General features: G+C 35.7%; 1 protein-coding gene across 3 annotated transcripts in view; it reads right to left on the minus strand.

Moving 5' to 3' along the window:
* dsx (transcription factor doublesex) overlaps window positions 1-23,740 on the minus strand; it is a 439,846-nt gene that overhangs the window by 243,157 nt on the left and 172,949 nt on the right. For 2 of the 3 annotated variants that reach the window (XR_011237797.1, XM_034978403.2), the window contains one exon: window positions 4,570-6,328. The exons of the other annotated variant lie outside the window; for it this stretch is intronic. The gene's annotated coding sequence lies outside the window, so the exon portion shown is untranslated. Of the gene's footprint in view, window positions 1-4,569; window positions 6,329-23,740 lie in introns of those variants that run through there. 3 annotated transcript variants of the gene reach the window in all.

Genomic DNA, 23,740 nt, shown 5'->3' on the forward strand with positions numbered 1-23,740 from the left:
CTTGATCTGCTAAAGACTGTAACATACACAATGCGCGAAGAAACATATTTCGATATGTTTCTTCGCGCATTGCGTATGTATGAACGCAGCTCCTAAAATTTAGAGTACAAGAAACTAATAGATAATATAGACATGTCGGCCAATCTCCACAGAAATCAGCCATCTTTAATTATATATTATTAAGTATAATTACATACTTTAATTATATTTTATTATAAATATTAAGTATAGTTAGTGTGTGCATGCAAACAACAGAGTGCACTTGGCACTTTGTCCAGGAGAGATCTCGCAGGACCGACGAGTTTACTTGCTCTCCGAGGCACGTGGGTGAATCACCACTTCCTAACTCTAGGCTATTACTGAAAATTTCTTGACAAAAAATCGGTGAATGACTTGTGCAACCACCGGCTCTAATAAGTATCTATTAAGTAATAAATAACCCAGGAACTATGTATTATATTATATGAAGATATTCACACCGCGAATACAACCTGCCGTCGCGTCGTAGGCGTGTGTTGCAGTACAACCTGCTTCATAGGCTGACATGCATAAATGTAATAGCCTGATAATAAAAGATTTAAAAAAACCTGCTTCATACATTCCGTGTAGGTACATAATACAAACAATTCATCGAAGTAAAACCACACGAGTAGATAGTGGTGAAACCGTACACGAATACACCCGTACTCACTGTGATGACGTCCTACCGTAAAATTTGGGGTTTGTTGCAGCCTAACTGTAGTCCTATAGTATACCTACTTAGAATCTGGATACTTACCTACTTACTTAATAAAGAGGTTATGGACTTAGAAATTGAATAGTCTTCTCGAATAGTTATTTTTATTTTATCAACTTCACGTAAACGTTGCGCGGTCAAATAGATCATAATATTATCATTATTTTACTCTTGGTGGTTTGGTTTTATCGGTATGTATTGTGGTAGATCGATATTATATTTCTGTCGAACGGGACTGGCCTTACCGCAACAGCCGATTCTGCTGGAATTCTCCTGGATTGAATTTGATGATCAATTCGAATATGCGAAGAAATATCGATCGTGAATATTAATTATTATTAATGATGTGTTGTTACTTCTACTTTGGATGTTTGGAGTAGGGATATGATCACCCGCGCTATCCCGCACCGGGTTAGCGCGGGGGCTGTGAGGGTGTGAGGGGCGTCCCCACCCCGATTGCCATATCGACCTGTCGTCTACTATCCCTAAGTATACAATGCGTAAGAAGTTTCGCTTCCATCTGGTTTCCCACGACAATCTTTTTTATGAAGGTTCGAGCTCTTCGGATCTTTTTTATGAGGTGAAAGCTTACAGAGTAAGGACATAAGGACATAATATTTACTCATGTGGTTTAGGTATTTTCTGTATCAGTGTGCATGTGGGCTGGCTGGGGGAACTCCAATTTTGGCAAAACTTTTTATAGGTACATCAAAAGCGCGCGGTGCAATGGCCAGTGACGCCTTAAGGGAAATGTCCCAATACTCGTCGGTTTCTCAATTTAGCTGACTTTGCAGCTTTGCCACGTCGCTGTTATTTAATTTAGAACAAAACAAATTACATGACAAGAAAGCAGATATTATAATGTATTTATTACATATAATTTTGGAATTAATAAGTTTCATTAATGTTATTAAATAATTAGAAAATACAAAAATGAGTGATTTGTACCAGTATCCGTCAGATTTGTCCTAATTATCGTCAATGCGTCCCAGAACTCGTCAATTTTTAACAATAATTTAAACTCTATTGCCTTAGACATAAGGTTTATTTTAATTTCTTTTTCAAGTTGTGATTTTTTTTACATCGCCACTCGAGCTGAGAAAATGTTTAAAATATAAATTTAACTAGTCGTTTTAAATGGAAAACTATTGGATTCTGGGCTTTCAAGCCATGGCGGGAAATCCGCGCCTCGTCCTTGGCCGTTTACGTTGTCTATGATATATCATCATCATCAACCGATAGACGTCCACTGCTGGACATAAGTCTTTTGTAGGGACTTCCACACGCCACAGTCTTGCGTCACTTGAATCCAAATGAATGATATCGTCCGTCCACGTAGTGGGGGGTCCACCTACGAGTATTAGGTAGCATTACCTACTATATTGTTCAAGTTGTTTTTAGATACCTATTGTTCAAATAGGGATGATGACTACTAGTCAAATAGGCATCTTTTTAAAATTGTTTTTCTGTTGCTTGTTATATTTTAATATTTATATTTATGAACCCCAAATTTTCTCGCTCTTTCATTTGAAACTCCACTCAATGCGATAGCAAAAAATACCGAAAAGGCTTCAGGACCTGGATCACATCCACACGCTGCGGCAAGTTATATAGAAGACTGAAGAATATAATCGGCCACTTTGTTTAACGTTTTTGGATTATGAAAAAGCCTTCGATTCCTTGGAAACATAGGCTGTATTGAGATCGCCATAGAGGTGCCAAATCGACTACTGGCATATTCAAGTGCTGAAGTGCTTGTACGAAAACCGCCACGATGTCAGTCCGCATTGAGGACCAGGGAAGGAAGCTCCCCCGAAGCTCTATACCGCTGCTTTAGAAGACTGTTTTAAGCTTCAGGATTGGAACGGACTTGGCATTAACACTAATGGCGAGTACATCACTCACCTTTGATTTGCCGATGACAATGTATAGTTATTATTGCAGAGACTCTGGAAGACCTTAATGCAATGCTCAATGACAGCAGAGCTTCAGAACAGGTGGGCCTAGAAATGGACATGAGTAAGACAGAAATCATGACTAAGGCTCATTTCCTGCCCCACCCAGTAATCATTAAGAGCTCTGCACTCGACATTGTAGACGAGTAGGTATATATACCTGTTGACATATGGTTCCGAGACATGATTGCTAACTATGAACTTCCTTAAAAACTCAGAGTCTCTCCATCGCCTAGACCCAATTGCAAAGATCGTGCAATTGGGTCGAGATATCGACAAATAAAATTAACAAAATAATCGTGGAATGTAGCCGTTATCTACATTATAATATGTCGTTAAACCACGAAATAAGCTTAAAATCATTAAATCACTTGCTTTAACGGTGAAGGAAAACATCGTGAGGAAACCGGCACACCTAAGAATTCTTCATAATGTTCTCAAAGGTTTGTGAAGTCTGCCAATCTACACTTGGCCAGCGTGGCAGTCTATGGCCAAAACCCTTCTCATTCTGAGAGGAGTCCCGTTCTCTGTAGTGAGCTGGCAATGGATTGATCATGAGGATGTTAGGTAGCTAGGTATATATAAACTAGTGGTCGGTGGTCCTCTCCGAACTAAGAACTCGTGGTATCCCATAACTCTATTATCCCATAACAGTGCCATATAATATATTAAGATTATTGTAAAGTTATGTTAAAAATACTGATGCCCATTAAAAATGAAATAATTTCGTTTCTTTATAACATATATCTGATTTTAATTTTTGTTGTTCAAGTACACGATGTAACTGAAATTATACACAAGTTTCAGCTTCTAATATGTCGCCGTTTTTGACATATAGCGTCGAATTCAATCGCCGCTTTAAAACTCCTTATTTCATATGAGAGCCCCGCTGAAATAAAGCTTTTATATTTTTGTATGCAATATTCGTCTGAAGGCCGTCAGTTTTCATTTTATGTTAAAATTTGAAGTAATTACGTTTAGTAATTCAGAAGTTATAAGGCTCTGATGGACAGACGGACAAGTGCCATTTCACTCAAGTAGACTCAGAGACCTCACTTCGCTTGGTCAAATATATATTTCCGTATCTGTGTGGCTGTTGAAGATGCAATGTTTTTATTTTTTAACCTGACTACGACGAAGTTAAAGTTTTATAATGTTAATAATGAAACTTTAACTTCGTCGTAGTCAGGTTAAAAATAAAAACATTGCATAATTATAAAACTTTAACTTCGTCGTAGTCAGGTTTAAAAATAAAAACATTGCATCTTCAATTTAAAGGTCAATTCAAGTACAGATTAACTGTCCAAAACTGTCACTGTCTGTGTACCGCAACTGAAATTCTTATCACGTTGCAATAAGGTTTAAAATTGAACAGTGTCGGTATTACGTTCATTTTTCTAGTGTGTCCCAGTAACCGTCAAAATAGTATGAATTTTGACGAGTATTGGGTCAAGTAGGGATTTCAAAGTACCAATAGATGTCACATGCCTTAAATCAAAAATAATAATAAAAGTAACACAGTTTTATAGATTATTTCGTTAGAAAATTAACTTGACTGTTGTATAAAATAATCAGATTTACCACAGTGGCCAACAGATGTTTCAAAACTTTCTTCGAATACTAGCATGTAGGACTACGATTGAGTAACTAAACCTGGCAAAAAACACAAATTTTGAAAATGCTAACTTTGAATGCGTTTTTCTCCAACTCTTTTATGGTTTGGACTAAATGTTGTTATACTAATTTATGGAAAATACTATCACAAATATGTTGCCATAAAAAGTTTTCATTTAGTTTTTGCTAGAAATTAATAGCTGACCATTTTTTACAATCTGACGGGTATCGGTACACTGACGACTATACCAGCGTTTCCCTTACTGGTTGAGCCGCTGAGCGGCCATTTTGACAAGTGTACAAGTAACTTAACCCTGCGGTAGCATTTATACACAAGTATACACCTACCTAAAAGAATTAATGCCTACGGCATGTTTATAAGAGGAGAAATTTTTGATTTTGAGTTAATAATAAATTATGCGTTACCTACAATAGTACATTCATCATGATCAACCCATTGCCGGTTCACTACAGAGCACGGGTCTCCTCTCAGAATGAGAAGGGGTTTGGACATAGTGTACCACGCTTGCCAAGTGCGCATTGGCAGACTTCACACACCTTTGAGAACATTATAAGAACTCTCAAATGTGCAGGTTTCCTCACGATGTTTCCTTCACCGTTAAAGCAATTGCTATTTAATAACTTAAAACGAACATAATTCCGAAAAGTTAGAAGTGTCGAAATCGAACCGTCGACCTCCGAATAGGAGGCGGACGTCTCAATAGGAACAGATACATTACTGGTTTTTTCTTATTAATTATCATTAGACGCACCTATCTTCCTTATTTTATTCTATTTCTCCTCGTATGTATTTCCTTAATTTTAATACATTAAAAATTCCCCAAGAATAAAGATTGCGTTTATAAATTTATATATATGAGAATCAAGAAAAAAAACAATTAAATTATTTATCACTGGACACATGGACAAAATGAAATGGACGCAATAAATATTAGGACTCGGACACGGAGTCCGGTTCTACACTGGTTCCAGTTACATAAAAAAAAGCATGTTAATATTATAAGTATATTGTCAGCTAGATCCAACCGCTCGCAACTCGCTAAATTCAGTGACAAATCACGCAAATGTTTAGAATACTTATTCTGAAAATGGAACTTCAGAGCTGTAGTAGGAACCGAGATGAGAACCGTAATCATGTATCCCAAGCCTATGAAGTGCATACATTTCAATTATATTTATCTATGTATAAGGACTATGTTCACTAACAATAGTTTTGTCTAAAACTTGCAGAAATTGTGCCAGTAAGTTGCAACAGTTGACTAATGCAAGTTTTATTGCTAGTGAACATTTCGCTTTACGTATAACTAAATTTAACAGACTAGGGTTTCGAAACCAATGCATATACAATGCCAAAAATTGCGGGATCAATCTGAACGAAAAGGCAATATAATACCTAGCACCAAAGTTTGACACCTACAGTCCTAATCACCTCTATTGGCTAGGATGTTGGATTGCAGCAAGGATACCATAAATTCAACCAACTACAACAATTGCGATTATTGCAATGCCTAATAATGGGTTGGCTTCAATTCTCACATCAAATTATTTGTAGAAGAGAATAGAACATATTTTTATTCAAGTAAACTTTTACAAGTGATTTTAATTTGTCAAATAGTTTAATTTACTACTGGTTCGGAATGCAGCACACACACAAAATTTGATTTCGTGATGTGAAATTAGAACTTTTTTCATAAAAACACTCATCAATTTCATATAGGATTACATAAAGATTACACTGTTATAGTGAAGTGACCAAAATATCAGGACATCTGAAATATACTTAGTTTAATATAACAGGCTTGAAAGCCCTAATATGGTCTTAAAGTAATAATTAGGTATTCTTTAGCATCACCAACACGTTATATACATGTCTATACAGATCTATAACACTAGTTTGGTAGTTCATAGTTCACACCCACTCGAGCCGGGAGTCGAAGCCGCACTAACAGTCTGCCCCGTCCCTTGATGTGGAGGTCGATGGGGGCTCGGGGTCCTGCGCCGTCTGAAAAAGATAAATTTCAAATTTAATAATTAATTATTTAATATTATTGTAAGCCATATACTTAGGCCGGGTGTAGCCGTGATAGCCTAGTGGTTACCACGTCCGTCTCTTATTCGGGGAGACGGCGGTTCGATCCCGGGCACGCACCTCTAACTTTTCGGGGCTATGTGCATTTCGAGAAATCAAATATCACTCGTATTGACGGTAAGGGAAAACATCGTGAGGGAACCTGCACGCCGGAGAGTTGTCCATAATGTTCTAAAGGTTGTGTGAAGTCTGACAATCTGCACTTGGCCAGCATGCCAGCTTGGCTAGCCAAACCATTCTCATATTGAGAGGAGACATGTGCTCTGTAGTGAGCCGGCTATGGGTTGATCATGTTGATGATTACGATGAGTATTATTATTATTATTATTAGGCATACAGTTGCCGCTATGGGCCTATGTTGTACTTTGTAAATCTGAGAACAATATGTCAACTCTAAGACCCCGTTTACACGGTATTAACACCGCACGTTTTTACACGATAAATCTTACCGAATACATATAGTGGCGCATACACTAAGTATAGAACCGTTAAAAAGGGTAGAACTTTGTTTTGCAGTACAAAGCAACATGTAAACAGTTCTATAAGTACTCAATGTATGCGCTCCTACGTAGCCTGTAAGTTTATCGTGCAAAAAACGTGCGTCGTGCGGTTCAAAGTCATGTGAACGGGGTATTATCACATACGAGGTGCCATTAGGTGCAACGGACAGTTATTATTTACTAGCTGATGCCCGCGACTTCATACGCGTGGATTTAGGTTTTCAAAAATCCCGTGGGAACGTGGGATAAAAAGTAGCCTATGTCACTCTCCAGGTTTTAAATTTTACTACCCATGCAAAAAATCACGTCGATCCGTTGCTCCGTCGCGACGTGATTTAGGGACAAACCAACAAATCAATAACCAAACACACTTTCACATTTATAATAGGTATGGGGGATTGCAAAAAATCACGTCAACCCGTTGTTCCGCTGCGACGTGATTGAGGAACAAACCAACAAACAAACGCACTTTCGCATTTATAATATGGGTAGTGATAACATAAAACAGCCGAGATAAAAAATATAAACTCAAAGAACCTCTGTAGGACCCCTTGCCTAAAGGGTACTGAGCACCCCATTTCGCCAGAAAAACCTCTACCTAGAAAATTCCCAGCATCTCTGCTTATTATTTTCAACCATATTTGTTAAACTAAGTACCAGTTTTTACAAAAAGCGATTACCATCTTACTCATTAAGAGAAGGTTAAACTTGTTTAGAATAATTAGTTTGGTTTCATTAAATAACTAGGTACTGTATGTCAGAACAGGCATACAAGGTAGGGTTCCGTATAGTCATGCTTTTAATACCTTATGTCTTAACGCAAAACAATGTTTACGAAGTTAATTTTTGTAAAGAATTTTTTCACTCAATATATTGTTTTCGTTTTCGAGATTTACACCGCACCAATTTATATATCTTGGTCGACTATGGCTAGTTAGCTACTAGTGGCACGATAGTGATAACAGTCTTTTAAATAATTTTAAACACATATAAAAATTTGCTTGTCCTCTGTAGAATATTTTTAGAAGTTTTTCTAAATACGTATATTTTTTGGTGAAAGCTCAAATACAACTTTTTGCAGTTAACGCTTTTTTTGAAATAGGACGAAGCACTTTTAATGTTCATCAGGTACCCTGAATTTTTTTTTTTTCGAAATTTGATAGCGGTATCAAGTTTCTAAAACTGTACCAAATCAATTTACAGCTTTATTAGTTTCTGAATAAAATGGATGCGTTATACAGACGGACAGCTAGACAGACTAAACGAAAGTAGAGGGTTCCTTGTTTTAACACGGGACGCGAAAACCGGGCACATGCGTGTTGTGAACACAATTAAAGTAATACACTGTACAAAAGGGTATAATTACTATAAAGAATGGTAATTATTGTAGGAAAGTTAATTAAAATATTATTTGACATACTAAGTCATAGTAAAGAAGGGTTCGCTTAAAAAATACTTTGTAGGTCATTTAATACTTTATTGTTTCACATTAAACACAATATGTTTCAAATTGACGTTTGTTAACATATTTTTTAGCTTTTTTCAAACGCAGTAACAATTAACTTTAAATGATTGGTTTTTATTTTTATGCTAGCTGTTGCCCGCGACTTCGTTTGCATGGATTTAGGTTTTCAATAATCCCCGTGTGATCTCCTCGATTTTCCGGGATAAAAAGTAGTCTATGTCACTGTCCAGGTCTTTAGCTATATCCATACAAAAAATCACGAATCATTTTCATAGTTCAAAAATGGTCCAAATGAAAAATTATATGTGAAAGTAAGAACAACGATGATAAGTTACAAATATAAATATTATTATCTACGTATATATTTAAATACAAACAAACTTTTAAAATTAAATTTAAAATTTAGTCGAGTTAAATTTAAATTTGTATTTTTTAACGTTTTAAATTTTTTTCATTATCATCCTAAGAGAACCCCTATCAGTAAGTAAATGGAAAGAGGCCATGTGATATGACACCCAAAAGTAAGAAATACGACGCAAAGAAAAAGCGTTTCATACAAAATCTTTCTATCCAGAATAAATTTTAAAATTATATGTGTGCATCTAGTTGTTCTGTATCCATGGTTATTATTAAATGCTACTTTACCAGTTTATGCACACATACATATAAACACTAACATATCATATTTTTTACGGCTCTCCTCGATTGCTTCACACGAAATGTCGTTATAACAGGCTCAACGTGGATTGGTATTTGATATAATATCTATATATATAAAAAGAAAAGCTGACTGACTGACTGACTGGACTGATCAATCAACGCACATCACAAACTACTGGACGGACCGGGCTGAAATTTGGCATGCAGATAGCTATTGCAACGTAGACATCTGCTAAGAAAGGATTTTTGAAAATTGAACTCCTGAGGGGGTAAAGAAAGGGTTTGAAATTTGTGTAGTCCACTCATACCCCGATTGCCATCTCGCATCTGTCGCGGACTATATGTTATAAACAATCTGATTTGTAATGCATCGCAAGGACACAAATCCTCAGTCAGTCGTCAGTTAAATATCGGTCAATGGGCCAATGTGTTGGCGGGGCAGCATACCGACCGACTTCGTATAAAAAACCAATAAGACAATAATTGCACCTAGCAACAAACTTGCAATCCAGTCGCGAGTCCACGGCCCGTGCGTCGCGTGGAATATGATTTCACTTCACTGCACTGGCAGTAGGTACTTATATGAGCCGTGTTTAACCAATCGATCTAAATATACATATATCTAAATATATAAAAGGAAAAGGTGACTGACTGACTGACTGACTGACTGATCTATCAACGCACAGCTCAAACTACTGGACAGACGGGCTTGGCATACAGATAGCTACTCGTATTATGACGTAGATAAGTGAGGATTTTTGAAAATTCAACCCATAAGGGAGTGAAATAAGGGTTTGACATTTGTGTTGTCCACGCGGACGAAGTCACTTGCATAAGCTAGTATATATCTAAATATATAAAAGGAAAAGGTGACTGACTGACTGACTGATCTATGAACGCACAGCTGAAACTACTGGACGGATCTGGCTGAAATTTGGCATGCAGATAGCTATTATGACGTAGGCATCCGCTAAGAAACGATTATTAAAAAATTCAACCCCTAAAGGGGTGACATAAGGGTTTGACATTTGTGTAGTCCACGCGGACGAAGTCACTTGCATAAGCTAGTATATACCTAATTATATAAAAGGAAAGTGAATAACTGATCTATCAACGCACAGCTCAAACTACTGGACGGTCGGGCTGGGCATACAGATAGCTATTCGTATTATGACGTAGGTATCCGCTCAGAGAGGATTTTTGAAAATTCAACCCATAAGGGAGTGAAATAGGGGTTTGAAATTTGTGTGGTCCACGCGGATGAAGTTGCGGGCTTAAGCGTTAGCATATTATTATAAGTTCTAATATCTAATAACATTCTTCCCCTCGGATCACTGAGACAACGAAGTACCTACCTACTTGCTAGCAAGTAATACAATAATTATTACAAAAACGTCAGACATCATCACCAAGCTTGCGATAAAAACTAGAGAATTGCCAAACACCGTAAACTTTACGGTGTTACGGCGTAAAGAATGACGTGGGCATGAGGCCTTAATAAAGCGGAGCAAAGAAGAATTCGTAGACGTGGATGAAATCTTGTTATAATGAATATGATTTTTTGGCATTCTCGATGCCAATACTCGCTGGCACCCATAGCAAAAAACTTAAAGATTTCCTTTACCGGCACCGCAGTGCGCGTGATGAATTGTGTGGAACATAATATATTATGTTTATCTTTCTCATATTCCTTACGAGAATTCCAAAGGAACAAATTAACGCCACTAATGAACTAATTAGTCAATTAATTATGTCCAATGTCCATGTATTGTGTTACTAAGAATTTTAAAGCCATTTAGCTTAAACTAATTATTGCGAGGCAGTATTTTTAACGTTCCGGAACGCAGATTTTTAACTCTATCAAAGTACAAGTCACGGCCAAAATTTTTGTATTTTTGATGTTTTTGGTAGGGTACGATGTTTTAGGACTCATTAGAAATGGACGAAAATAAATCCATACTAATACTAATATTGTAAACTAGATGATGCCCGCGACTTCGTCCGCGTGGATTTAGGTTTTTAATAATCCCGTGGAACTCTTTGATTTTCCGGGATAAAAAGTAGCCTATGTCCTTCCTTTCCTTAGTCCTTGTCCTTAGTTTTAAGTTCGCGTAAAAATTATCACCACTAGGTAGGAATATGTATCATCTTACAAATCCAACAACCTACCATCAAAAAGTGTAATTTATTACCTATTTTGTATAAAATATTAGACTTTGACTTTGACTTAGACATGTGCGATGACGCGTTATAGAAAAGCCTTTATATTATGTCCGGCAGTTTTTTTTTTTTTTTTTTATTCTTTATTTAGCCAAATATAATTCTACAATTTTACGCTTGACATCCTAAAACTCTGTTGAGTTTGTATGGATGTTGCACATTCCTCTTATAGTTGACACGAGCAAAATGATGGATGAGCTTTTTGTAAGGGAAATAGGTATTTAACTCGCAAATACTCGACGAGTAAACGCAGTAAAGTTTTTCGACATAATGCCTTCCGGTACCCGTAGTACAAGATTTTACGTCTCACCAAACCAAACCAAATTCGAGAGTCGAAATACTTCCGCGTTACAGTAAACTGGATCTTATCTGCCTTGTTTTAAAGCTCAAGTTTGTCTACACTTCTACAGCCAGCGCTCCAAGCGGAAACATTGCGAAATTAAAATCAGTGGCATTGAATATTTGACTTCAATTCAAGGCTCTTTAGGTCCATTTTACTTTGATGTTATTGTGTTTCGACTCTCGAATTCTAGCAACGTTTGGTGAGACGTAAAATCTTATATTACGGGTACTGTTCCTTAACAAACTACGTAATCTGCATATATACCTAGTTTTCAATATTTTTAAAAACGCAAAAAGATCACAATTTTTTACTCTTATGATGGACCTACCATTTTACTGTAACGCGGAAGTATTTCGACTCTCGAATTTGGTTTCGTACATTCAGTATTATATTTGGGAACAGTACATTCATTGTCTTAACAAGTAATTCGGAGGATAGTCGCTAATTACATAATCCTTTGTATATGGAAGTCGACTGCATTTTTCTATAGCTACCTACATAAATCATAATATATTCCCATCACTTTTTGGGTCACCGAGGAATTGAGTCTATATTGGTAGGGACCCATAAAAAGTCGGGATGCTCTCTTGTTAATTTAATCAAGATAAACCTTCGTATACCTAATTAAAAATGTTTGTGATAGTTCTAATAAGTTTCAATAATTTTGTAAAGTGGTGATAATAAAAAGAATACCCGGCTGAGTTTGTTGTGGGCTCTTCTCAGACCTGGGCGCGTTTGGAACCCTCGTAGCTTTAGTTTTAAGTTTGCGTTATAATTATCACCACTATATCTTACAAATCTAACACCATACCAGACCATCAATAAGCGTAATTTATTACCTATTTTGAATAAATCATTTGACTTTGACTTTGACTTGACTTTGAATACCTACTTACCAGTGTCAGTTTTATAAAAAAAAATCTTGGTAACGCCCTAACTTGAAATGAACTTATTATGGCAATTTCATTAGAGTCCCCGCAGACCACAAACTTTTTATCGGCCGATAGTTTGGTCGGTTTCTTAATCAGTATGAAGATGTATGTATGTAAGTGCGCAAATTATAACGATTACATCTTCATACTGATTAAGAAACCGACCAAACTATCGGCCGATAAAAAGTTGTGGTCTGTGGGGACTCTTATACCCATCGGTTTTTACGCTGCATCGCACCGGAACGCTAAATCACTTGACTGCATAGCCTGGCCAGTAGGGTGTTAACTGGTAACTAGCCACAGCCAAAGCCTCGAACCAAACAAAAAGAAAGGGCATGCCAAGTGGTAGATTCAAAAGCACTTGTTATTTTATCTATATTAAAAAAAATCTACTTCTTTGATTCTGCAGATGTCTACGATGTACTTACACCGTCACGTTGTACCCGTATGTTTCACAGTTCACTGCTCAAAAAACCAACATACTCGTTACATATTACTATGACAGTTTAATTACCCTTCTGTACAATAATAACCCCCTTGGACAAATTATATAATTATGTAGCCTACATAAGCCGCCTAGTTTATACGGCTTCTAGTAATAGAAATGGTATCTAGAGTACTATTTATTATATTATTCTGTGATCTAGATGGACCGTTTCACAGTCAGCATATGAAAAAAAATCACTTGAAAAGCTTTTTCATAAATCACACGTCTTGCTATCTTACTTAAAGTAGCCTATGAATCATCACGCAGCCAAATCTCACTGAGAATTATTAGGTGCATTAATTAAACGCGCACGGTCACCGACCCGAGCCAAGACGCTAAAGAAAGCGCGAGCGAGAACACCTACATCACTGCGTGTTAAAAAGTGTCAAATTTAATGTAGCAAACAATCTTTTGCTACGTTACACGAAAAGCGTTTTTTTTGCCAAAAGCAAATAAGTGCGAAATACCACTTCCCGTTAATAACCATCTATGAAGTATCTGCACTATTGAACTAGATCGAAAAATAAATAGATTGAAAAACCACTTTCCGTCAAAAGTCACCAGTGAAATCACTGTAATGAAAAAGTTTCTTATAACATATAGGTACCTACTATAATTATGTAAGTTCTTACCTATAAGTAACGTAGTGATCAAAAAGGATTTTCGAGAACCTCATAGCCCGGGGATGAAAGTTGGATATACCTTATATGGGACAGTTTTATAATCTCTCAATAATCTGATTGGTCGAAAATATACGTCTCCGCTTCGTTTCGCTTCAGTGGAAGCGCACCCTAATAATCATCTGGGTTAAACACAACTACGAACAATTTGAGTGCTATGATGCCGCAGACAAACATACAGATAGACAATGCGATCAAACTTACACACCTCTCTTTGCGTGAGGGGTTAATAAATGTACTTAGCATCTGTCAAGATCCGCTTGGCATTTCATTTCAAGCCATTAGGTTTTATTTTATCTGGACAAAAAAGTTCTACATTGTAACATATTTATAAACTAAGGTGTTTTTTTAGGGTTCCGTATCTCCAGAAAAAAGTAACCCTTTTGTCTGTCGTGTCTGTTAAGACCGATCAATAGAATCAAAACCAACAGGGTACTTCCCGTTGACCTAGAGGCAGATAGCAATGTCTAATAGCACAAGAATCTACCTATATAGCGAAAAATTCGTAATTTTTTTTATGATCACATTTTTTTGTGGTGTAACCACAAATTCATGGTTTTAGATTTTTTTCCTTTACCAACTTTTAGTAGAAGACCTACCAACCTGCCAATTTTTATAATTCTAGCCCAACGGGAAGTACCCTATAGGTTTTCTTATAACAGACACGACAGACAGACAGAGAGACAACAAAGTGATCCTATAAGGGTTCCTCTTTTCCTTTTGAGGTACGGAAACTTAAAAAGTGTTATTTCTTGTACGATGGTACGGAACCCTTCGTGTGCGAGTCTGACTCGCAATTGGTAAATTTTTATTCTATACATGGCACACATTAGTGCGCGCGCAATAAACTAACCAAACATGCATACCTAATATTATGCATTTAAATTGAGAAGACCATATAAGCAAGGTATATCCTAGTTCGTAAGTCGCATCGCTTATCTGTCAAACTTGTATAAGTATATCTAGGCTACAATATCATACAATTCAAACCATACAGTCCTCGAAACTCATGATTAAAAAAATTTCAATGTGCATGTAGGTGTATAAAATATAAATCGTTTTATATACGACCAATGAACTTTAATTCAATATTGAGTTACGACCACAACAATTGTTATTAATAACAGTGATAAAGATAATGAACATAATGGTTATTTATTTACTGAAACTGAAAAAGATCTAATAATTGGCAGTTACACTAAGTACTTATTATGCAGATGAGTGAGGCGTGCATGAATATTTAAACCCCTCCGCTTATCTGTTATCCATACATACTAATCCATCTATACTAATATTATAAATGCGAAAGTGTGTCTGTCTGTCTGTCTGCTAGCTTTTCACAGCCCGTTAACAGTTTAACTGATTTTGATGAAATTTGGTACAGGGTTAGCTTACATCCCGGGAAAGGACATAGCATTTTATCCCAGAAAATCAAAGAGTTCCTACGGGATTTTTAAAAACCCAAACCCACTCGGACGAAGTTGCGGGCATGATCTAGTACTCTATATCTACACTAATATTATAAAGAGGAAAACTTTGTTTGTTTGTTTGTTTGTTTGTTTGTTTGTTTGTTTGTTTGTTTGTTTGTTTGTTTGTACTGAATAGGCTCAAAAACTACTGGACCGATTTTAAAAATTCTTTCACCATTCGAAAGCTACATTATCCACGAGTAACATAGGCTATATTTTATTTTGGAAAAAAATAGGGTTCCGTAAGATATTTGGGTTTTTCGGACACAAGGTGTAAAAAATCAACCAGAAAAGTTACTTATTTTGCGTACGCTGCCTAAACTATAAAAGATAGAACCATAAAATGTTCTAATTAATTGTAGATCTTATAAATATCTACAAAAAAGTCCGCGACACACTATACCCATCTATGTCGAGTGAGGCACAGCAACCATTTTTTTATTTAAAAATCTTGAATTTTTTTTGGACTACATTTAAACGCGTTTATTTTACTCATGCTATTAATCCTTATCAAAATAAATGATTTCATCACTAAGAACAGTTTATGGAGATAATATTTGGTCTTTGAATGATTAAAATTGGACGTTTGGTTTTGAAGTTATGGCGAAATTAAAATATAACACTAATATTATAAAGAGGAAAACTTTGTTTGTTTGTTTGTTTGTTTGTTTGTTTGTACTGAATAGGCTCAAAAACTACTGGACCGATTTTAAAAATTCTTTCACCATTCGAAAGCTACATTATCCACGAGTAACATAGGCTATATTTTATTTTGGAAAAAAAATAGGGTTCCGTAAGATATTTGGGTTTTTCGGACACAAGGTGTAAAAAATCAACCAGAAAAGTTACTTATTTTGCGTACGCTGCCTAAACTATAAAAGATAGAACCATAAAATGTTCTAATTAATTGTAGATCTTATAAATATCTACAAAAAAGTCCGCGACACACTATACCCATCTATGTCGAGTGAGGCACAGCAACCATTTTTTTTATTTAAAAATCTTGAATTTTTTTTGGACTACATTTAAACGCGTTTATTTTACTCATGCTATTAATCCTTATCAAAATAAATGATTTCATCACTAAGAACAGTTTATGGAGATAATATTTGGTCTTTGAATGATTAAAATTGGACGTTTGGTTTTGAAGTTATGGCGAAATTAAAATATTACGATTTCTGCTGCACGGCCCGTTGTATATTATATAAAGAGGTAATGTCGTTAAGTTTGTTTGTAGGGGGTAATCTTTAGAACTACTGAACCGATTTTAAAAATTCTTTCACCAGTAGAAAGCTACATTATTCCTGAGTGACATAGGCTATACGGGATCTTTAAAAACCTAAATCTACGCGGGCGAAGCCGCGGGGATCAGCTAGTTATATATAAAAGGAAAAGCTGATTGACTGACTGACTCGTCTATCAACGTACAGCTCAAACTACTAGACGGATCGGGCTGAAATTTAGCATGCAGATAGCTATTATAACAAACACATCCGCTAAGAAAGGATTTTTGAAAATTCAAAGGTATTAATAAGGGTTTTTTCTGTATAGTAAGGGAAAGCAAAAATTATCCTACCTGCTACTTATTGTGTATTTCCAAATAAGGGTTTGAGATTTATGTAGTCCACGCGGACGAAGTTGCGGGCATAAGCTACTATACTAATACTATAATGTGTCTGTCTGTCTATCACTCATCTGTCAGTCTTCACGATACTCTTTACGTCTTAGCCGCTGAACTAATCATGACGAGACAGCTGGCATGTCAGAGCATACGCAAAGGCTACTTTTTATCCCGGAAAATATCTTAATCCCACGGGAAAGCCGCGCCAGCAGCTTGTAAAGTTATAACGTCTACACCTACATGTATCAGCTTGTAAAATTGTAATGCAAAGTTTTTGTTTTTAAATAATATGTTATTTATTTTATTATAATAGGTATCCATACATCAAAGTGCATAGTATAGAAAAACTTATTATATTAATTTATTATTCACTATTCACTTTGTCGACGACCACCGATAGGCGCTTATCTACCTATTCATTTTTACTTAACGAACAAAATTAGCTTTAATTAAAATTATAAATAGTTATATTTAATTATACACTGATAAAAGTTACAAGAAAAAACTCTGCCAGTTATAGTTTAATCAATCAGCATTTCGCATCGTCCAACCTACTAGGTGTTCACGAGTCTCATCTCAGAATGAGAGATGTTCACCACGCTGCGCTGAAGTCTGCCAATATGCATTTGACCAGCGCGCTGGTCACCTTTTAGAACATTACGGAAAACTCTCATATTAGGCATACAAGTTTCCTCTCGAGTTTTTGCTTCACCGTTATAGCAAGTGATTGGGTCTATGACTATAGAGAAAGAGCCCGTGAGGGCCAGATCTTCGTTATTTTATAAAAACTGAAAGTTTCTTTGCGCAATGTCCCCAACACAGGGAGGACCGATCAGCGACTAGGAAGTTTGGAACATGGGTGGCTTTAGCAGATAACAGGTAACAAAGACGTAAGTATAAAATCTTTCGTCAAAGTATAAAGTCTATTTTTTGGTATTCTTTTCGGAAAAGTAGAAAAATTCGGAATAGTATTCGGAAAATCAGGTCATGCATTGTCAGACACTAATGCAAAGATTTTAAGTTTTCACTCGCCGTTTTTACTTTATGTGTCAACTGTCATGTCAAAAGTACGACTTTAGACCTTATTTTAAAGGTGAATCGTATTTTTGACATGACTGTTGACACATAGAGTTAAAATGGCGATTGAGTTCTCATTTTGTACGGACAGTATTGTGGCAATCCCCTGCCAAACACCAAAAGGCTAATTAACAAAATCTAAATAGCACTGCAAACGCTATTGAAAATGTCCTATTAAATTGTAGTTTGTATTTCAGAACGAATAAACTCAAATAATTTTCAATTATACCTACTCGTAAATCCAGAACGGCGTTTGAATTACATCAAAACATTAACACAATGATCATAATTCGTGCAATTAAAATTGAACACGAATTATCCCGATTCACAAATCGGCAAATAACGATTATATTTTGACCCTAATACCCAATTTCTATTAACATAAATTGCTACGCTCATTATAATAATGTCTTCATGGTAGCGTGTCGGGAAGCGAAATTTATTCACTGCGACAAGTCGAGGATTATTTTGTTAAATGATACAAGTATTATTTGCATATGTTTTATTGATTTAAGGTGAACATAAATCGATTTTTGTCTTGTACTTGATGTCTTCTTGAAAATCTTGGAGGATTTATACTTTATTTATGTTTTAACGTCCATGTTTTTGGTATAGAACATTATTTGTTGTTCTAGATCCATAACTAAGCCAGATATCTAAGACATCTATTTGTCTCTTCATTATCTATGCCCCATAAACAAGAAATATCCTAAAATTATATTTATTTTGAAAGTTATGACTCTTGAAACATCTCTATTTTAAACCAAATTTTGAGTTACTTCGTGCGTAAATAAAGCACGTAAGAAACTACAAAATTTTAAAATTATTGGCTTTAGCCTTTAGGGCAGGCTTTCCTCAATAATAATTTCAAAAGTATATTAAAAAGAAAATTACGTTGTAAAAAATTAACGTACATAATACTCGTAGATAGAATAATAGGTAGATGTAAGTACTGTGTAACCGCGTATGAGATAGCGATAGCACGACGTAACGATGAATAACACGACAATTATTACCATTGTTTAGTAGTCAATATTTGTATTAAACGTTTTTTATGTGAAAACAAGTGAATAACTCATGAGAAATACAATTACGTCACGAATTCTCAGTTTGTTTTGCAACTTCTTGTATGTACTTATTCTTGAAAAAAACCAGTTACACGATAAGGGACAAAAAATAGGTTAGCTGCGTCTCTGTTTATCACATTAGTAACTTTATCTGTGCTCTCTTTTTAGAGCGAATGAGAAAGCAAACGTTCCTGCATCTACCTTTATTACTCTATCTACGATAATACTAAACGTTAATTCGCGTTGTTCACACACCACGCACCTCGCTCACTAAATAACTGGGATAACAACGACAATTGTAAATATAGTTTTAAATTAACATAGTATGATTATAACCGTAGAATTATTGTTAGTAGTTATTGTTAGTTTATGATTCCGCGCGTCACCCGATTCAGGGTACGCGGCTCATTCAAGGCTCATAGCATAATGCTGAGCTGGGACCCTTTTTCGGGTTGTGCCACACATGACAGTTTGTTCCGGCGCTTCTTTTGCTTGCTCAGGTGGAAGAAGTGCCGGAATAACCAGCTCTTTAGTATAAGATGTCATGTATAGCTCAGTTTGGTAAATAAACGTCTTTTCTTTCTCTTGAGTGCATCCTGCCCATAAATATTGATTGCAATAGCATGCTGCCACACTCGATTTGGAACAGCCATGGAGAGTGCTCTTAAGCCGCGGCCCGCAAGTCACCGTAAGTGCTAGTTTCTTTCATATAAAATCACCAGCACTCGTAAAGTATGCGGCGTCAAAAACTTTTGCACTCAATGTCTTTGAACACAGAAGAAACCATAAATAGTAATGACTATTCGTTTTATTGCGCATTTGAAAGATTCCTATGTTAATTTATGCTATTTTATTATGTGCTATTTTATGGAACTTACAAAGAATCGTTATTTAAGATTCATTTTACAATAATAAACTTTTTTACGAGTTTAAACTCGTTATTCCGTCACTATTCAATTTGATCTTATGCTATTTCATGTAACTACCTATAGATTTCTTCTTTGTACGTGAAATAATGAATGCAAGTTCATATTCGGTATTTCATCCATACATAGTATATACGTACATACCTAGGTACTATCCTAATAATACAAGAAATGTGAAAGTTTGGATTATTTGGACGTTTGATGGCCAAATCGGTTTAGTCATTGTGGTGTGGTTTGCGAAGGAGTAGGTATAGTACGCCACAGGTCGAAATGGCAATCGGAGTATGAGGCGGGGGGGGAGGGGCAGGGGCGCACGTAACCCGTGCGCCCCTGCGCCGGGTTAGCGCGGAGGCTGTGCAGGTGTGCAGAGCGTTTGCTCCCCGATTGCCATTTCAACCTGTCGCGGACTATTGAAGGGATTTTAAAAAATTCCAACGGGATCAAAAAACTAAATACACGTGGAAAATAGTCTAGGAAAAACTTTCTCATAGAGTTCTTATAATAAAATATGTAATATTCCTACTCTAGATAGGTACTTCATTTATGTTTGGGGAAGAAAGTCAAAGAAAATCAAACAGTTCCTACGGGATTTTTCCCACGCGTAGGTATATATATATATATATATATACATCATTTAGTAAGTACTTATCTAATATGTAAATCAAAAGTGGTAGGTACTAGTTCACATTCGCAGGTACATAAATCTATCTTGAGATATTCTCAAATGATAACATTCTACGCCATTGTTCCACAATGTTTTACGTCGATTCCATAACAATTATATTATTATCCGTAATTCAACAGTTTTCTTTACTTAACTAACAATATTAGCCGATGTTTCTCAAATAATTGCGCAGCTATGTTTAATAATAATCGCATGGATCATTTACATTAACACGTCTATGAGATAATATACTAAATATGATTAAGAATCACAATACGTAGGTAGTAGATATCTACTAAGCTATATCCATGTTGATTTCTGTTTTTATATGTTTAAAAATCCTTTCTTATTTGGGGTCTGCGTTATAGAGAGAACCTACATGCAAAATCTAACGTTTCTAGTCCCATGGTTTAGGATCTTAAGTGAGTTCAGTTTCCCTTTCTATCGGACACAGAATCGGACACCGCTACCCAGAGATCCGAATCTGTGAAAATGGGAATACAAAAATTTCGGACGGAATTCGGATATTGCTTACGCACTAATCCGATCTCTGATCCAAATAAAAGCTATTACATTATCCGAGGTAATGTGAAATCGTTCGTACAAATAGTAAAACTATGGCTATGGTCCGAATTTCTTCCGAATTGGAGACTCACGGATGAATGACGGAGAGAAATCGGATGACGGATGTCGGATCTAGTGCGTAAACCACCATACACTATTATGACTAATTCCGACTTCGGAACGTATTTTCACGGATTCGGATCGGATGCAGTGCGTAACTGCTCTCACTGTCTCTTTTTTGAATGGACACAAAAATTAATTAGAAATTTATACTTAGCTATATTTATAAGGACAATCAAAAATTGTTCTATCTATACATATTTAAATATATACACATACACACACACACACACATAAGAAATATATAGATATTTTAAAACTTCATACGAAAAGGCGGCCCCTTATAACTTACATACCTCAGAGGCTCAGTAGCTACCTCATCATGTGAGGTCGTAACCTAGCGCATAGAGGAAATCTATAAAAAATATTGTAATAAAATAACGTACCTGAGTAACAAATTAGGATATCCCAACCGCTTAATTGTCGGCTAAATCTAGCATTAAAACGTCTGGCCAGGTTTTACGGCTCGCTAAATTCGAGTCTCTAAGCCGATCGTAAACGGAACTTATTCCAGAAAGTGCCAATCAAAGTACGGCGGCTCGTAAACTCATGAAATAAAGCACTTTAAACTTTAACTAACGTCGGTAGTTGTTATACCTAACTAGTAGAAGCTGGGAGAGAAGGTTTTTTTAAAGTTAATAGCGCTTGGCAGCAACCACACTTGTAAGCATATTGTATGATATAGCATATTAAGGTACCTAGAAAATGCTTAAATCTATGTACACGAGGGAAGCTAACTTTCTGATTGACTGACTGATCTATAAACCCACAGCTCAAATTACTGGACAGAACGGGCTGAAATTTGACATGGAGATAGCTATTATGACGTAGACATCTACAAAGAAAGGATCTTTGAAAGGAGGTGAAATAGAGGTTCGAAATTTATCTAGTTCACGCGGCATAAGCTTGTTATCAATAGGAACAACATATTTGAAATGCAAAAGTGTGTTTGTTATTACATTTGTCCTTCAATCACGTCGCAACGGAGCAACGGATCGACGTGATTTTCACCTGGAGAGTGGCATACTTAGGTTACGTTTTATCTCGGAAAGACAAAAAGTTCCCACTGCTCCACGCGAGCTAAGTCGCGAGCGTCAAGCTAGTGTTGTTATAAGTTGACAAAATAATTAACTGCTGAAATAAAAAACCAATCTTTAGCTCGAGAGGCCTCTAAAGAATGGACTGGACAGCACATCTAACAAATAGTCCATATTCAAAGAACTAAAAATAATTCAAATACTTTCATCTTTTTTATTTATAACCACGAATCAGAATAAAGCAGATCGGCAGCTCTTTTTCTCCTTTCTGGCTTACTTTACAAATATCATTACTTCTTATTATTATTGAAATAAAATATACCTATAGACTTTGTTTGTTGACTTTGTGAAAGACTTATTAAAATCGGTTCTGTAGTTTCAGAGTTAATCAATAATTACAAACAAACAAACAACAAACATTTGCTCTTTATAATATTGACAATAGATTGAAAACTTGCTTGGTCAATGGTAAAATTAATTGAAATCCGAAAGGTCATTTCGCACGTTAGTCTAGAAAATCGTATTTATTTGTGCGAAATATAACGGTAAATTAAATTAAATAGAAAGTCAACATCATTTGACAAACATTCGTTGCCTCTACCGAACACCTTTACTCGTAGGTAATTAGGTAGGTGCCTTTCTTTAAACAGGCTCTATAAATAGTATCTACAGGTGAGAAATTGACCACTTGTTTAACGTACGCGATTTAAATGCGAATTAGTTTTAATATGCTTAATAATGGTACGAAAACAATAATTCAGCTGTCGTACCCAAGTTGGATGAAGCATCTGTAGTGAAAAGTTCATAAAAAATGAGTAACAGAACAGGCCTATAGTGCTAAAAATTCCGTAGTCCGAACGGTTAGGTGAAAAGTCAAAGACCTACCAGGTGTCAAGCAAAAAGTATTTTTTTAGTAAGGAACGGCGAATGTCAAACAAAAACTACTTTTCATTAATTATTATATTTTAGTAATTCTGGAACTACAGTAGGTATATGGCTTATTATGGCAAAAGTTAAATAAATAACAGCAAATAAAATGGCATAAATAACAGCAAAAATTAACAAATTAAAGTTTTTACTCTTCAATTAAGCCAATACTTTCCCGTATGATTGGTACCTACTCGTAAGTAAGTAAATACTAATTAATCGGGGCCTATTTACATCATATGTCTAGCCTGTATTTCCTTGGTGTTTCGGTGTGGGACATTTAAAATATTAAATTATTGTTCAATCCCAAAAGGAATAAGTAAAGAAGCAACGGAAAAAATTAAGGACACTTGAATTTTGTTTGTTTTATATAAATTTAGGTATATAAATTAATTAAACAAAAGAATAGAGAACTTTGTTATATTTTTAAATTATTGGGTATCATTATTCTTGTTACATTGTTTAAAAGTCACCTCATTAGAAGCTTACTTGGGGGTTTCAACGGTCATCGGGATCCAAAAACCATATTATATGAATGCAAAATTTTCTACAGCGTAGGCCGGGAA

Source organism: Maniola hyperantus, chromosome 18, assembly GCF_902806685.2.
Source record: "Maniola hyperantus chromosome 18, iAphHyp1.2, whole genome shotgun sequence".
NCBI classification, from domain to species: domain Eukaryota; kingdom Metazoa; phylum Arthropoda; class Insecta; order Lepidoptera; family Nymphalidae; genus Maniola; species Maniola hyperantus.